The following is an 18,381-nucleotide window of genomic DNA, read 5'->3' on the forward strand; positions in this document are numbered from 1 at the left end:
GGCTGTATGTATTTTCCATGGCTAGTGGTCAAAAAACCGACATGCAACTATTAAATGACTATATAGGCCATAAACATTTGTAGCTCTAAGCCATCCATTTACTGCACTGCATTGTCTGAATAAGGTTGGTTATCATGCCTTGCTATAATATTTTGTAAAGTTTTTTATAGTAACTATACTGTACACACTGACACAGTTTTTAAATTCTCTACAGAGTGGAAAAGCAAAAGATATCATGAAGGACGTAGGTTTGCAGATGTACAAGAGACTGCAATTATTAATATGATTTTGAAACAATGCAATTAGGAATCGAGAAATAAGAGATCATCTATCTAATAAAAAGGGACGACTCTGTGTGTGTATGTATGTATGTGCGTCTGTCTTTGAAATATCTCATAAACACTTGTTTTCCTGGGTACCCAATGAACTTGTGGTTTGGATTTTGCAGCAATTTGGACAGCATTGGATATTGGACACACACACACACACACACACACACACACACACACAAGCCCGGCTTTCTGTTGTTTATGATGTTGAACATGACACGTGACACGAAAGGAGTCTATCGCATATTGTTAGAGGGATTACCCACATTAAAAACCCTGCATATCCTTCCCTTTGGTGGGAAAGGGTATTTGGCTGAAAATCACAATATAGCTGCATATTTGTATTTGTTTGATTAGATTTCTAGTTGCAGTGGCTTGCCAAACAATGGTAGGGAGCCAAAAGTCACATAACTCACAAGTTGATAATGCTGTAAATATTGATTCATCCGTGTGATACTAGCTGATGAAGATGGACTTGTGTGTTTGAGACTCATGAAGGAATGACCAAATATGAGCATCATGTTGTGCCTATTCCCAAACAAGCCATAAAACCCTGAAATGCTGGGTTATTTCCTGTCATGTGCTATGGGAGAGGAACAAATGGTTCTCTTTTTTTGCCATTGTTGATCTTCCAAGTGATAGCAGCAAAGTTCACTTGGACAGTTAATGATATACTTTACTGCTAACCTAACACAACACAAAGAGACACAGGTCAAACAGAATGTATGTCTGTATGAGTCTTAAGTTAGCTGGAAATTGTACACTGTAAAAGGATCGTTTTAAAATTTAACAAATCCCATGAAAAGACCATAAACTAACATATTAATTACATTTATTTTGTGTGTATCCAAAGCCTGATATATCATATTCCATCCATCCATCCATCCATCTTCGTCCGCTTATCCGGTGTCGGGTCGCGGGGGGAGCAGCTCCAGCAGGGGACCCCAAACTTCCCTTTCCCGAGCAACATTAACCAGCTCCGACTGGGGGATCCCGAGGCGTTCCCAGGCCAGGTTGGAGATATAATCCCTCCACCTAGTCCTGGGTCTTCCCCAAGGCCTCCTCCCAGCTGGACGTGCCTGGAACACCTCCCTAGGGAGGCGCCCAGGGGGCATCCTCACCAGATGCCCGAACCACCTCAACTGGCTCCTTTCGAGGCAAAGGAGCAGCGGCTCTACTCCGAGCTCCTCACGGATGACTGAGCTTCTCACCCTATCTCTAAGGGAGACGCCAGCCACCCTCCTGAGGAAACCCATTTGCGCTCGCGCACCCTGGATCTCGTTCTTTCGGTCATGACCCAGCCTTCATGACCATAGGTGAGGGTAGGAACGAAACTGACCAGACCGGGAGAGCTTTGCCTTCTGGCTCAGTTTTCTTTTCGTCACAACGGTGCGATAGATGGAATGTAATACCGCACCTCGCCGCCGATTCTCCGACCAATCTCCCGCTCCATTGTCCCCTCACTTTCGCGAACAAAACCCCAAGGTACTTGAACTCCTTCACTTGGGGTAAGGACTCATTCCCTACCTGGAGAAGGCATTCCATCGGTTTCCTGCTGAGAACCATGGCCTCCGATTTAGAGGTGCTGATCCTCATCCCAACCGCTTCACACTTTCGGCTGCGAACCCGATCCAGTGAGTGCTGAAGGTCGCAGGCCGATGATGCTATCAGGACCACATCATCTGCAAAAAGCAGCGATGAGATTCCCCAGCCCACCGAACTGCAACCCCTCCCCACCCCGACTACGCCTCGATATCCTGTCCATAAATATTACAAACAGGATTGGTGACAAAGCGCCGCCCTGGCGGAGGCCAACCCTCACCTGAAACGGAGTCCGACTTACTGCCGGAAACCGGACACAGCTCTCACTTTGGTCGTATAGAGATTGGATGGCCCTGAGTAGAGACCCCCTCACCCCATACTTCCCGCAGCACCTCCCACAGTATCTCCCCGGGGGACCCGGTCATACGCCTTCTCCAAATCCACAAAACACATGTAGACCGGTTGGGCATACTCCCAGGCCCCTCCAGGATCCTTGCGAGTGAAGAGCTGGTCCGTTGTTCCACGCCCCAGGACGGAATCCGCATTGTTCCTCCTCAACCTGAGAGGTCGACTATCGGCCGAACCCTCCTTTCCAGCACCTTGGAGTAGACTTTACCAGGGAGGCTGAGAAGTGTGATACCCCTGTAATTGGCACACCCCCTCTGGTCCCCTTTTTAAAAGGGGAACCACCACCCCAGTCTGCCACTCCTTTGGCACTGTTCCAGACTTCCACGCAATGTTGAAGAGACGTGTCAACCAGGACAGCCCCTCACACCCAGAGCCTTGAGCATTTCTGGACCGGATCTCATCAATCCCCGGGGCTTTGCCACTGTGGAGTTGTTTGACTACATCAGTGACTTCCGCCTGGGAAATCGACGACAATCCCCCCGTCATCCTCCAGCTCTGCCTCTAACATAGAGGGCGTATTAGTCGGATTCAGGAGTTCCTCAAAGTGCTCCTTCCAAACCGCCTTAACCTCTTCGGGTTGAGGTCATACGTGTCCCATCTTGTTATGTAAGTTGATGGTTTTCCCCTCCTGAGGTGGCGAACAGTTTTCCAGAAGCACTTTGGTGCCGACCGAAAAGTCCTTCTCCATGTCTTCTCCAAACTTCTCCCACACCGCGCGCTTTGCCTCTTTCACGGCAGAGGCTGCAGCCCTTCGGGCCCTTCGGTACCCTGCAACTGCCTCCGGAGTCCTCTGGGATAACATATCCCGGAAAGACTCCTTCTTCAGTCGGACGGCTTCCCTGACCACCGGTGTCCACCACGGTGTGTTCGGTGAGTTACCGCCCTTGAGGCACCTAAGACCCTAAGACCACAGCTCCTCGCCGCAGCTTCAGCAATGGAAACTTTGAACATTGTCCACTCTGGTTCAATGCCCCCAGCCTCCACAGGGATGCACGCAAAGCTCCGCCGGGAGGTGCGAGTTGAAAGTCCGTTGGACAGGGGCCTCCTCCAGACGTTCCCAATTTACCCGCACTACACGTTTGGGCTTACCAGGTCTGTCCAGAGTCTTCCCCACCCCTGACCCAACTCACCACCAGATGGTGATCGGTTGACAGCTCTGCCCCCTCTCTTCACCCGAGTGTCACAAACATACGGCCTCAGATCAGATGAAACGATTATAAAATTCGATCATTGACCTTCCCGCTTAGGGCGCTCCTGGTACCAGGTACACTGACGAGCATCCCTATGTTCGAACATGGTGTTCAGTTTAGACAATCCATGACTAGCACAGAAGTCCAACAACAAACAACCACTCTGGTTTAGATCAGGGAGGCCGTTCCTCCCCAATCACGCCTCTCCAGGTGTCTCCATCATTGCCCACGTGCGTTGAAGTCCCCCAGCAAAACAATGGAGTCCCCCACTGGCGCCCCATGCAGGACTCCACTCAAGGTCTCCAAGAAGGCCGAATACTCCGAACTCCTGTTTGGTGCATATGCACAAACAACAGTCAGAGTTTTCCCCCACAACCCGCAGGCGTAGGGAGGCGACCCCCTTCGTCCCACGGGGTAAACTCCAACGTAGCGGCGCTCAGCCGGGGGCTTGTTAGTATCCCCACACCCGCCCGGCGCCGCACACCCTGAGCAACTCCGGAGAAGAAAAGAGTCCAACCCCTATCCAGGAGTACAGTTCCAGAACCGAGACTGTGCGTAGAGGTAAGCCCCACCAGATCCAACCGGTAGCGCTCCACCTCCCGCACCAATTCCGGCTCCTTCCCCCACAGAGAGGTGACGTTCCACGTCCCCAGAGCCAGCGTCTGCTCCCCGGGTCTGGTCCGTTGAGGCCCCTGACCTTCACTGCCACCCATGTGGCAGCGCACCTGACCCCAGCGGTTCCTCCCACAGGTGGTGGGCCCATGGGCTGGAAGATGGGAGCCACGTAGCTTGTTCGGGCTGTGCCCGGCCGGGCTCCGTGGCAAACCCGCCACCAGGCTTCGCCCACGAGGCGCCCGCGTCTGGGCCTGGCTCCAGACGGGGGCCCCGGGCTTCCTCCGGGCAGGGTCACTCCATTTCTACCTTGTTTTTCCATTGGGGTTTTTGAACCATTCTTTGTCTGGCCCCTCACCTGAGACCACTTTGCCTTGGGAGACCCTACCAGGAGCACAAAGCTCCAGACAACACAGCCCTCAGGTTCACAGAGACACACAAACCTCTCCACCACGATAAGGTGATGGTTCACGGAGATATATCATATTCATCTGTGCCATATAGTTCCATTGTTGTCCACAATGTTGCACTGGGTAACAGGTTTCTTCATTACCATGAACACAGAAACTAGTTACTAGTGCTGTGTCTTAATTCATGCACTTTTGTACTTACACTTGCTATTTTGAGTACATAGTGCGTTCACACTGACAAAGTATGGTAAAATGCAGTGCACTGATGCTGAACTCAAAACGGTCAAAATGTTTAGTGTGGAGCACTTGACACTATCCACTGTCAACAGTGGCCATCTTTGCTATGGAGCAGAATCTACGAGACAACCAATGTATTTTCAAACTTGTTAATATGGCAGCAAAATCAAACATGTTTGATATTATTGTAAGTTTTACAATCGTGGTAGTGAAGTTATAGGGTAACTCAGTAAACATAGCTTTAGCGTTAACACAGATAACAAGGCAGTAAGACCCATAACAGTGTAGCAAACTACAGAAGTCATAGTTCCATTATCTTTATTGTGACAATAATTGCCACTGTTTATCGTACCCCCAACCGGCACTGTCAGACACCCGCCCAAGAGTCTGGGTCTGTCCGTGGTTTCTCCCTAAAAGGAAGTTTTCCTCACCACTGTTGCACTGAATGCTTGCTCTTGGGGGAATTATTGGAATTGTTGGGTCTTGAGTGTGGTCTAGACCTGCTGTAAAGTGTCTTAAGATAACTCTTGTTATGATTTGATACTATAAATAAAATTGAATTGAATTGAATAGTTTTAACTTGAGGACTATGGTTAACTGCTCCTCAGATCTCTGCAGGGTAAATCCAGACAGCTAGCTAGACTATCTGTCCAATCTGAGTTTTCTGTTGCACCACTAAAACAATTTTCAACGTACACATGTTCCACCAAAACAAGTTCCCTCCCGAAGCTATTTTGCAGCGGCACAGTGGCTCTGTCCAGCGCTTAGTGCCACCCATGACGATTGTGATTGGTTTAAAAAAAACAGAACACGTTTTTCTCCCACCCCGGAATGCTGTGTGGACTAGCCAGACCCCCCTTTGCAGCGCTGTGGAGGAAGGTATGGCATAGCGAAACTACAGCTGCTGCATTCTGTCTTCTTCTCCTGTCTGAGCGTGTCTGATTGACAGGAAATCAAAGCGCTTTTACAGCATTTTTACTTTCTGTTGTCTCGGTCTCAGACAAAAAAGGCCTCAGGGTTTTATTTCAACCTCACTGCATCTGCGGGGATATCACTTAATCGCCTGTGCATCCACTCTTTAATGCTAATATCAGCTCCGGCATTTGCTACACACTGCAGTACAGCGCTCACTGATTTGGGTGAGAGAGGTTGAGATATGTACGCAGAAAGTGGAAACCGCTTATGAAAACAAATACATAGAGGCAGCTTTTACTGGCTGTAAGCAAAACGGCACATTACTTTAATTTTGACTTTAAATACACAGTCGCTCATCAAATACATAACCTTTCACCTCCTCAAACACACAAAGTAGTGCTTGTGTGTTATGAATGTTGTGAGCTCCTCTCTCTCTCTGGTTCACTCAATCTTTACCACACTTGGTGTGAGGTAATTAGTTAGATACTCTCCTTTCCGTGGAAATATAATGACCTTAGAGATAATATTTTATCGAGATTGTTATTTCAGTATTGACAAAAATAATACAGAAAAGACAAAGTGAAAGATAAAAGTGAAAGGAGGGAAGGAGAGTGTGTATGAGGCAGAGAATTGTGGGTTGAAAAAGATTGACTGTGAAGTAAGAGACTGTGAGAATATATACTGTATATTACAAAGAACTTGTTTTAAATTTGAATAAATAATCATACATTTTAATTCTGTTAGTTTTTTTTTTATTAATTGAAGTGTCACAGTTAAGGAAGGCTGTGTTAAGTTGCGTGAAATTGCCTTTTCTGTACCAATTTTATAAGTTTACATTTGGGCCACCAAAGATGTTCTTTGGCCACGGAATTTAGGGGCTTGGTAGCTCAGGGGCCAGTGCTTACACATGTTAGCATCTATCCCTGTTTTTGAGTAACATTTTGTAAAATAAAAATTACAATTGCCAGCTGTTTTAGAAAATCACTGAGCCTTTTCAAAAACCAAACAGTGTGTTTGTGAGCTGTTTTCACACATTATCAGCAGGAGCCAATCTGCTTGGACAGTGTAGGAAACCAGTACAGTCTGTCCTGGGGGTAAAAAAAAAAAACAGTTGACAAGCTGTAAGCAAGTACTTTTTTCTCCCTACATGGAACTTCACTGGTTTGTACAAACCAGAAGAATTTCTCTGCATTCTTAATTCCCCATATTACTTGGAAAGACGAATACTGCCTAAGGACAAGGCCTGTCTGCTGTTTATCTCTAAAGCTTCAGACCACACCCTACACCTTAACCTCTCTTTATCCTTTCTGCGTGTGTTTAACTACCAGTCTATTGTCATGGCTCTGTGAGTGTAGGCGTCGTTCTTCTTTAGAATTACAGTCATTAGTCAACACAGGGAGCAAATCCACCTTCAAAACAGAGAAGCCAGGCCAAGCATTACATTTTACTCTTGAGCTATGAACCCATCGTGCATTTGAATAAAACAATAGAACAATACCCAGTCTTCAAGTATCAAGGTCTGACGATGTGTGGCTAATGTTTTCTGTTTTTCCCTTCAGGCTCAGACACAGAGCTCACAGTCAAGCTGGGCGGAGCATCCTCCATTCCAATGCAAATAGAAGCAAACAGCACACACACACACACAAACACACACACACACACACACACACACACACACACACACACACACACACACACACACACACACACACACACACACACACACACACACACACACACACACACAGTTGCAGGTCTTATCAGATGTGCAGCTATAAAACAAAGTCACTGTAGTCAGGCAGGCTGTGGCAAGCATCAACTCACCCGGAAGGCCTGCTTTACAGGAATCGGTGGTTTGTTACTCATCAAAAGAAAATGACAACACCCATGACATTAGGATCCAAAATGAGCACAATGCTTTTTATTGCAGAAATGAAAGGAAATGACAGATTTCACTTAAACTGTATTTTTACATGATTTCACATGACACACATTAAATTGATTGAAAAATTGACTAACCGCATTTCAACTGTAACTGCTGGTCTACAAATTAAGAAAAAAAGCAAATTACATGAACTGAAATCACATTTAGTCCTCCATTTTTGCAGTCAAAAATAATTTGTGCGATCATCACTTGTTGAGGCGATATCGGCTTGTTAGACACAACAAGCATGAACCTGTAAGGCGCTGAGGAGGGTAGTGCGAACAGCACAGCACATCAGTGGGTTGAGTTGCCCAGCTTCGCATATAATTGGTGTCATAATAAAAATCTTGAACCTTAGCGGTGAGAAACAATAACTGTAAACAGAAACTTTGTGTACAGAAAAACGTCACAGGATCCTCTTAAAACAAGCATGTTGCATTTGAGGAACCTATTTAAATCAAGAAAATGATCTTTCTTTAGCTTTAAGATGCTTAACATTTTTCACCAGCCGCTTGTTCACTTTAACTCTACCATTCCATGCAGAGCAGATTGCATACACTCAGCTTGTCTGATCATTGGCTGGAAACTGCTTTCCGTTTTAAGTCTATAAGGAGGCGTTGATGAGATTGGTGAGATTCAAACATGTGACTTGGAAGTAAAAACAAAAAAAAGGTAAAAAGCTCTATAGAGCTGCAGGTTAAGGTGAGGATTATCAGTATGTTTGGAACTATGAGAGACAAGTCTATTTTAAAAGGTCATTTGATTCAGCATCAATTACAAACAAAATTACTTGATCTATTTGCTCATTTCCTTTCAGATAGGCAGACTAATTGTTTGAAAATTACTTCACAGGCCCATGTCACTGGTCTTGGGACACTGAATCCTTGTGCAGCTGTTGTGATCGGAGACTAATGTCTAAGTGAAAGCAACAATGGCAGCAAAAGAGACTTCCCACTCTTTAAACAAAACCTTGTTATAGACAGGGGTGGGTTCTGGCCTCAAGTGAAACACAGATGGGAATGCTGCAAAACCTGAATCATTAAACTGTCCAATGTTGCGTAACTGCATGTCACTGAGTGGACATTTTATAACAAAGCTGCTAAGTATTGTAATTAAGAAGAACTTCTTCAATAGAAATTTAGTAGTACAATGTAAGGGCGTTTTCACACATGAAAGTCCGAACCAAGGTCCGGACCAAGGTTCATGTTTTTGTTACATTGTATACATTTGATCTGGTAAGTTTTGGTTTCACACTGCAGTTTTGCAAGCGCACTAAAGATCTATACGTGACAAAACTACGTCCTGCCGTCATCACATACGTGAGCTGCGTCTCCAGATAATTATAATTGATTGGTTTGTAGGCGGGCATCCCCGTCCCTCTCTCTGTGTCGGAGTTTTTTCAACTGACTGCTGCTCTCCCCCTTTGTTGTGATGTTGAGATGCAAGATACGGGAACTTTCTTTCTGGAGCATTTATTCAGAGACAAACTGAAACCTACACTGTACATTTACTACCACTTAACAAATAAACTGCTGATGTATTCTCTACTCTGATAGCAGACAGCTGTCTTCTTTGAGCGCATTCACCGTCACTCTCTCTCTCTCTCTCTCTCTCTCTCTCTCTCTCTCTCTCTCTAAGCACCTGTTCCTTAAGGGAGCTTCCCCGGTCTTGTAACACAAGGGGAGCCTGCCAGAGCTTCTTGTATTTGGTCCGAAAGTCCGAACCATCCAAAAAACGCTTTCACACTACAAACGAACCGGACCATGGTTCAGTTTGGTCCGGACCGAGACCACCTCTTTTTATCGGACCAAAATTTGGTCTTTTGATCCGGACCGTGGTCCGGGGGAGGTTTCACACCTGTAATTTTGGTTCGGATCAAACTAAAAAGTCTGAAAGTCCGGACCAAACGAGGTATGTGTGAAAACGCCCTAAGTCTTAACATTCATTACTCTTTTGAGAAGAAGTCATTGTGAAAATGAAGGTAATTCATGATTCACTGTTTAATCTCCATTAATTTCGCCATGTTAAATGCTTTTTATTGCCATACTGTGTATAGATATATAGATGAGAATGTCTCTCCATCTGCTGGACAACAATGGGTATAACAGTGTGAAGCCAGGTAACCCAGGCTTGATGCACGCACGCACACACACACATATATATATCCAGGAAGTTGAATTAAGGGAGACTATCAGAGTAGTTTTAAGTCATCATGACAATGTGATTACAAATATTTTACCCATGGTTTTATCACTCAATTTACCATTGTCCTAGTTTCTCCAAGTTTGGTTTAGTATTAAAATGGTATTTATATGGTTTTGTTTTACTAGGCAGGCAGCAAATGTACACTGTCTTTAAGCAGACAGCTGAAAAGAGAGTCTGTACTTTGGGATAATTCCTAGGTTATGAGCCAAGAGGGACTAGGTCCAGTCTTTCCGGACGAAAATTAGGGAGAGAGAGGTGAAGTTATTAGAAGTCTTCCTGAAAGAATTTACGCTGAGCTTCATATAGATATAAGAAGTTAGATTCAACTATAATTCCATATTTGAGGTTGTCTTTAAGGTTGTCTTAATATTTATTTGTTACTAAGGATGAAGGAAATTATTATCAGATAATATTTTATAGTCTTCAGCAGGGCAGCTGTCAAAGGCCCAAAACTGCTGCCAAAAGGGAAGATGCAGCCTGACAGTTCCATACTTTTCTGCAAACCATAAGTTTGCCTTAGTCGGTCCATTTCAGAAAACTGCCCATACAGACAGGACAGAATCTTCATACTTACACCATAATACATCAGATTTATTTTTTCTTTATTACAGGGTAGAGTGTGAATGCAGTCCCCCACTACCACAAAATATGGATTTGTGATTCCCTCATTTGGGGAATCTATGGGAGACTACAGCTGACACCAGGAGTAATCTGTTGACATTATCTGTTTGTATTCCATATTTTTGATAATGCCCAAAATTGGCTTTTTATTGTGATACCTCTTGAAACCATTGATGGATGTGGCTACCACAACACATATCTTTTTATTTTTTTTAAAATACTTTATTGCAATTTTCTTTCAGCCTCTGTTAGACAATCGTTAACACTTCTGAGTCCATTGCACGTTTCCTTTTTATACATGTACAAAGAAATGAATATCTAATAAATAATAACTGCAAAATGCCAAAACAAAACCAGAATTTAAAAAAAGGAACAAAAAGTTTGCTCTATTGTTGACAGCCATTAATTAATTAATTTGGTGGATTTAACTGTTTCCATGTCCTTGTCACCTGCTTCATGGCAGTCACACGTAGTATGTTAAAAAGATGCATGTCTTCTGAAAGTATAATTTCTTGTTGGTTAATACCCAATATATTTTCAATTTTCAGAGGTCCTTTTAAAACAAAAATATACTTTAGGGTTTTCTCGATCTCTTCCCAAAAGGGTATTAATATTGGACATGTGAAGAATGTGTGTGTATAGTTTGCTACTTGTTCCCCATATCCTCTCCAGCAACTAGTCCCATCTAAGGGCTAACATTTCCAATACTTATGTGGCATAATGAAGTATCTCATGCTCATTTTGCAGGCAAACTCCCGCCAGTATTTTGAAAAGTCTGAAAGTTTCCAGTTAGTGACTCTCTCCATTCTTCTGCTGATATGATCATTTCCACTTCTTATTCCCATTTTTCTTTTACATTATTTTCTACAATAGTGAGTTTTGTAATATTTTGTAGATATTTGAAAGCTTTTCTTTTACTTTTATTTTATTTTCAATCAAATATTGTTTTAGGCCATTTTTTTATTCAAACTCTTCTAGATATTTCATAAGGTAACTTCTTACCTGTAAATGCTTAAAAAAAAAATATTATTATATCATATCATATTTGGAGGCTGTCATTTCATATGAATTTATTGAGTATTTTGTAAGTAGTTGAGAGTATGTTACTAGCCCTTAACTAGCCCAGTAATCTGATTTTGGATTTTGGCTCTGTCCTGTATTTTTTTTTCCATGCTGCTTTTCCTATGAATGGTAATGTCCCAATGTGTATTGTAGCTATTTCTTTTTCTATTTTTATCCATTAAGCTTTTGTATTCCCTTTCATCTACTTCATTATTGTGGGAATTTGTGTTGCATGAAAATAATTCTGTGGATTTGGAACACCTAACCCGCACTCTTCTTTCAGTTGTTGTAAGATTTTTAATTTGATTCTCTGTTTTGTGTTATTCCAAATAAAGTTAGAAATCATATTGTGGGAGGACCATCGCTTTTATTGTTTCTACCTTGCTTAATATTCCGTCTGGTATTATTCTCCATCTGTTCAGATCCTGTCTTATTTTACTTTCCAAGACACTGTAGTTATTCTCATATATTTCATCAAGATTCTTACCACAGAGAAATAATCTACCAAACCCAAATTGAATTACTTTTTGTGTTAAGTTTATATAGTGAATAAGAGAGAGGATAGGGGATATCCCTGCCTGGTTCCTCTTTGTATTTTAAATCTTCTTGATAGTATACCAGTTGTTTTCACTCTGGATGTTGGATGGCTGTAGATTGCTTGTAACCATAGGCAACATTTTTTGTCCAAGCCAAAGCTGGTAAGGGTCTCAAACATGAAAGGCCAACTCACTAAATCAAAAGCCTTCTCTGCATCTAATGTTATTAACAAAACATCTTCGTTTTGCTTTTGAGCATAATCAATTAAGTTTACTGTCTGCCAGCAGTCTTCCTGGAATAAAGCCACACTGATCTGTATCAATTATATCTGTAATGATGACTTTTAATCTATTAGCTAGTATCGCTGGTATTATTTTATAGTCTGTGTTAGCAGTGATATGGGCCAGTATGAGGAACACTTTGTAGCATCCTTCCCTTCTTTATAAATGACTGTTATTATAGAAGATTGCCATGTCTGTGCCCATTTTCTTGTATCTAATGCATAATTGTATGCTTTTATAGGAGTTATTTGCCTGCTAAATCTTTTTATAAAATTAATTTGTAAATCAGTCATCTCCTGGAGATTTTCCTGCTTTCAGTCCCTGTATTTGTTTATTGATTTCCTCTGCAGTAATTTACTTTGTCAATTTAATATTTTTTTCCTGTATTACTCTTGGTAATTGAAGGTTGCTCAAACATTTTTTAATTTTATTTCTAACCTTGTTTACTTCACTTGTGTATAATGTTTCATAGTATTCTGCGAATTCCTCTGCAATCTCTTCTTTATTAGTTATTGTTTCTGCCTGATCTGGTTTAAGTTTGGTGATAGGCTTTCTTCATTTGTCTTTTAAGTTTATAAGCCAACATTTTCAGAGCTGTTGGTCCACTATCATAGCATTCCTTTGTAAATCTCATTAATCTATCAATCTCCAATGTGCGTATGTTATCTAATTCTAAATGCTTTGTCCTTCATTTAGTTTCATCTTTAGTGCTATTTGTCATCCTGTTTATCCTCCATTATTTGTAATGCTCTAATAACTTATTTTGTTGTGCTTCTCTAGTCTTTTTTTGTGCAAAGGAATATGGAATAATGTGACCCCTCATGACTACTTAAAGTGATGGTTCGGAGCAATTCACCCTAGGGTCCTTTGCACCATGACCTCGAGCCAAACACCCCCTCAGAAGCTTTTTTCACCTGGGTCTAACATTGGGAGAGTTAGCGTAGACTAACGTTATCAGCTGAATAGCTTAGCGCAGGGGCTAACGGACCCACGTTTGTATCTCGTAAATTACCCCACTAATAATGCACGAAATGATACCAAACGTCTACAGTAGTACAAATAGGTTATGCTCTCATAAAACGATGGATTGCAAAGTTTGTAAGTACACCAGAAGTTTATGTAAATAACACTTGCCTGCTGGCTTCTGCTCTCTGCTGTTGTTGTTACTGCTGTAAGACGAGTGCTTAGGACCGTCTATAAATTACAACACCGAAAAGAGATGCAACAAAAATATTTATTAAATTAACTTTTTTTTCAAAGTAAGTGCTGTAGTATAACTAGCAGGAGCCAAGTAATAATTGAGGTAAGTTTGGAGACATTACCTTATTTAATCATTGAATTAATACATATTTTTGTTGTAACTCTTTTCGGTGAGTAATTTGTAGACGGCCCTAAGCACTCGTCTAACTGCAGGTAGCAGCAGCAGCAACAGAGAGCTGAGGAGAGCAGGCAAGTGTTCATAAACTTCTGGTGTACTTACAAACTTTCCAATCCATCGTTTTATGAGAGCATAACCTATTTGTACTACTTGTAGACGTTTGGTATCATTTCGGGCATTAGGTGTAAGTGTACAAGATACAAACGATAGCGTCCGATGCTAAGCTATTCAGCTGATAACGCTACTCTAGCTAACTCTCCCAGTGTTAGACCCAGGTGAAAAAAGCTTCTGGGGGGTGTTTGGCTCGAGGTCATGGTGCAAAGGACCCTAGGGTGAATTACTCCGAACCATCACTTTAAGCTCCTTCGGATAATATAATTGGATCTATATCCTCTGTATCGTTTAATTCTATATATTCAAACAATATATTTTGAATTTTTATACAAATTTCTTGTCCTGTAGAAGTGAACTGTTTAATCTCCAAACTGTTTTACGTCTACTAGTTTTTAATGTTATTGTGAGTAAGATTGCTGTATGACCGGATATACTAATTATTGAGCCAATAGTACAGCTTTTAACCAATGTACATCGTTTTTGAACATAAAAAAATAGTCTATGACTGTCCAAGACTCACTGGTTCCATTGTGTTAGACCAAGGCTTTTTCATAGCTACTGTATGTTCTTAATGTTAGATGTGTGTAAGCTAGTATGTCAATTAAAAAAAAATTCTACACAGCATAATTTTTTCAGTTTGTGTATTGTAATTTAATAGGAGTACTTGTTTAATTGTTTATCTATGCAAATGTATCTGGCCCTGTACTGATCTTTACAATAACAAATTATAGATATAGATTATCTAGCTTTACAGTGATGACACGAAGACCAAAATCAGCTGCTCACTGGTTAGCTCCAACTACCAGCTCTAGGTTGCAATCCATGCTCATCCATGACAGTGTTTCCACAACACCACCCACTTCAAATACTATGTAGCCACACATCCTTAAGTATCTCCCCCTCCCCCCCACTCCTCTGTTGCGTTTTTCTTAAGAGGGAGGGTTCTAGGAGAATCTGATGATAAAGTTGCTCTCTAAGGCATTTATTAAAATTGCTTGCTACCAATTACTAGTAGTTAGCGTCATTATCTGTCTATCCATAAACATCGATCTGGTTTTGTTTGTATGGATGAATAAAAGAGCTGTCTTCTGTAAATCATTACACATTTACTAGACAAAAGATGCTGGAAGAAAGTCTTTCTGCTTTTTAAAGCATTTTTACAGAAGTAACATGATCAGATATTTAAGCATTGTCATGTAAAGAGATTCATTTTAAGTTTCTGTTGCAATATAACTGGCTACAAATGTGCATCTTCTTTCAGAGTGCACCTAATCAACAGGTGCCCATTCTGCAATTTCTCAAGTCGGTTGAGGGGCTGAGGAGGAGGAAGAGAGAATGGGTTATTCCAGACCTCACTGTCATTGAGAATGACCAAGGACCCTACCCCCTAAAAGTATCTCAAGTAAGAGAAAATAAAGCCCCTTGTACCTGAGAATTTGGTACTGAACTGTATTTTGAATATTTGTTTTTGAAAAGGATGACTTCAGGTTGGTTTCCACTGTAGTCATTGAGCTCTGATTTTCATTGTTTTTCTTGTTTTCTTGGTCTTCCTGAGTTGTTTTTTTATGACAGTTGTAATCATGTTATCAGGAGAAATCAAAAGTTTTTCAATTGCGATAATGAAAGAGCATAGTTGTTCTCAGCTGTACCATGATGATTAAACAGGCATGTAGTCACAAAGTAACTAACTTGTTGTCTTGATAACAGGATTTAGAATATTGTAACCAGACAACTTCAGGTTTCTGTACCTCAAAAATGTAAATACAGTATAACTCAAATATTTTTGCATTGATTCCTTACTGTAGTGAAAATTGTTTAACAATATTGTAACTATTGTTGTAGTCAGTGAGAGTTTTGATGTATTGTGTTTTATCCAGATCCATCCTAATTAGGATAAAGTAAAGAAGATCTTTTACAGCATCACTGTACCAGGAGCTGATCAGCCTCCTGTTGGCCTTTTCACCATAGACAGAAACTCTGGTAATGTATCTCACACAACCACTGGACAGAGAGGACAAAGACAAGTACATGGTAGGCATCTTCTCCGGTGTTAGTTTCATACGCACACTTTTTGTGATAAGACAGGGAGTGATCTGAACACACTTTATTCTCCATTTCCCTTCAGAATGAATTAGTTTTAAATCAGAATTAAAAATAAAAGAGCTTCATATTACTCCAAAATACTACTACTACTACTACTACTACTACTATAACATATTTAAAGCTATACCTTATCCAAAGGTATACTCTTGGTACCAAACATTCAGCCTGATGGTACTTTGCTTCTTCAGGAAACATGGTTGACTTGTATTCATGTAATTCAAAAATTTAATTTTCATGCCGGAAAAGCAAGGAAACACTTGCAAGATAATGCATTTCTCTATTGCCCTACCATGCTTTGTATGTTCCAAAAAGTAAAGTTTGCTAAAATATGGCTCTCTAATCTAACTAATTTTCTTGCATAACTCGGTCAATAAATCAGTAAATTGTCCTTAGTTTATTGAACATAAAAACGCCATGATTATTGATATATTACATGAAAGTAGCACATGTACAATACCACCCTTTACATAAGTTTAAAGGCTCTCACTCATTTTTAAAAATCTCTTTATTGAGTTTTTCCAGGGCAAGGACAATATACATTATAAAAGCACCCCATGGACAATGAGGTGGCAATACAAGGAATGTCCAGATAAGCAAGCAATCCATTACAGAACCAGTAATGAAACAGGCAACAATCAAAACCAAAAAGGAGTAGTTAAATTGTAATGGGAAGACCCCCCCCCCCCCTTTAGATGTACCTATACATGCATGCATAGCCAAATACTCGCATACATATACACACACTCACACACACATAATATATAGACGTATACATACATATATCCACATATATCGTATACTCGCTGTCTTTGTACTTGTACTCTGCACAATGACAATAAAGTTGAATCTAATCTAAAAAAATACTCGTAAACTTACATACAGACCTACACACACAGTGTAGATAGACATGCATACGCATACACTTAAAGGTGCAGTAGGTAAGACTTAGAAAACTAACTTTCTGTCATATTTTCTCATTGACCCTATGTTCCAGTAGAACTACATGAAGCAGGTCATTAAAAAAATATCCGGCTCCTCTGGCCTGTAGTGCAATTTGGAAAAATCCACAGCTCCCTGTTCAGATGCACCAATCAGGGCCAGCAGGGGTGTATAACTGCGTTTCAATCAATGCTCATGCACATGCATTCATTCGCCCTTGTGGGGGGAGGTGCTTAGGAGACCGTTTTGGGCTTTAGCAGAAAGGGGGGGAGGGACTGAGAAGTTGTTGCTGTTCAAATGTTTTGGCTTAGTCCTGAATCTTCGCAATCCTACCTACAGCACCTTTAAATCTGATGAATGTTATACTGGGCCTGAGAGAGAAGGGCAGAAAAGAGTTCAAATAAATAAAACAGAACTAACATAGCAACAACAGTGATTCAGGAAAAAGTGGAAATACCCTATGGCAACAACTTGATGTGACTAGTCAGGCACATGAGGTGTGTAAATCAACTCACGAAAGCTGGGTTTTCGACCATTTGTCTGGTAGAAGTTGCTGAGGCCTCATCAAAATGTACCATCAGTGGATTTCATTTAAGCCTTAAAAAGATGTCTGTTTAACAGTATGAGGAAGAAAAAGAATTGCATCCGGAACCACTACAGTGACGAATGATAAGCATCTAGCTGCCTACCAGGCGCCAAGTCTTTCTGTAGGAGATTGAGAACGAGATGAAGTTGGATCAGGGGAGTGATGACTGTTTCAGTAGAAATGCTAGCTGAAACATCGAATTCTGCTGCCCAAAACTACAAAAATCCTTGGCCACATTTTTCATTTAAATTCAAGAGGGCCAATAGTATCATCATGCAATGCCAGATGTGCCTGCCAAAGGTGACTAACTGGCAGCATTCAATAACTCCACATCTAATCTGCGGAAGCATGTTTTGGTAAGTATTTGTGCATTGGTACTTCAAATGAAGTTTTCATGACAAATATTTTCGTGGCATTGCTAATCTTTGTCTAGCACTAGCAACCCGTAGGACAACGCAGGGACGTCACTAGGATTGAAAGACACGGGGGGCTTACCCCCCAGGCTTTGCAAAACTTACCATTGCAAAATCTTACTTACGTTATTCTAATGTTAGCTTTTAGATATATCAAAGCTGCATGGGGGGAACGTACTTAGGCCAGACATCACAAATTCCTGGAGGGACTGATATGTATGTATGTATGCTCATGTATAGCCTAGCCTACAACATAAGATTTATTTGATTAGGACAATGCACATTAATCAACATTCTGTAAATCTACATAATTGTTTAATTTATTACAGTAAATTAATGCAGAAACTTAAGTTGGTCAGAATATAGCATATATAATAAATATAAAATAATTTAGTTTAGGCTTTGCCTTAGTGCCTAGACCTGCCAACAAATGCCTGTTGTTAGAAGAAAACAAAACACCCCACACTTTAGCCCTGTAGACCACTGGTTGTCAAACGTTTTGACATCAAGGACCCCTAAACTGACAGAAACTAGACCACGGACCCCCATTTGATTCGATTTTGTCCATGGGTCCC

The sequence above is a fragment of the Perca fluviatilis genome, chromosome 19 (genome assembly GCF_010015445.1).
Source record: "Perca fluviatilis chromosome 19, GENO_Pfluv_1.0, whole genome shotgun sequence".
Taxonomy (NCBI): domain Eukaryota; kingdom Metazoa; phylum Chordata; class Actinopteri; order Perciformes; family Percidae; genus Perca; species Perca fluviatilis.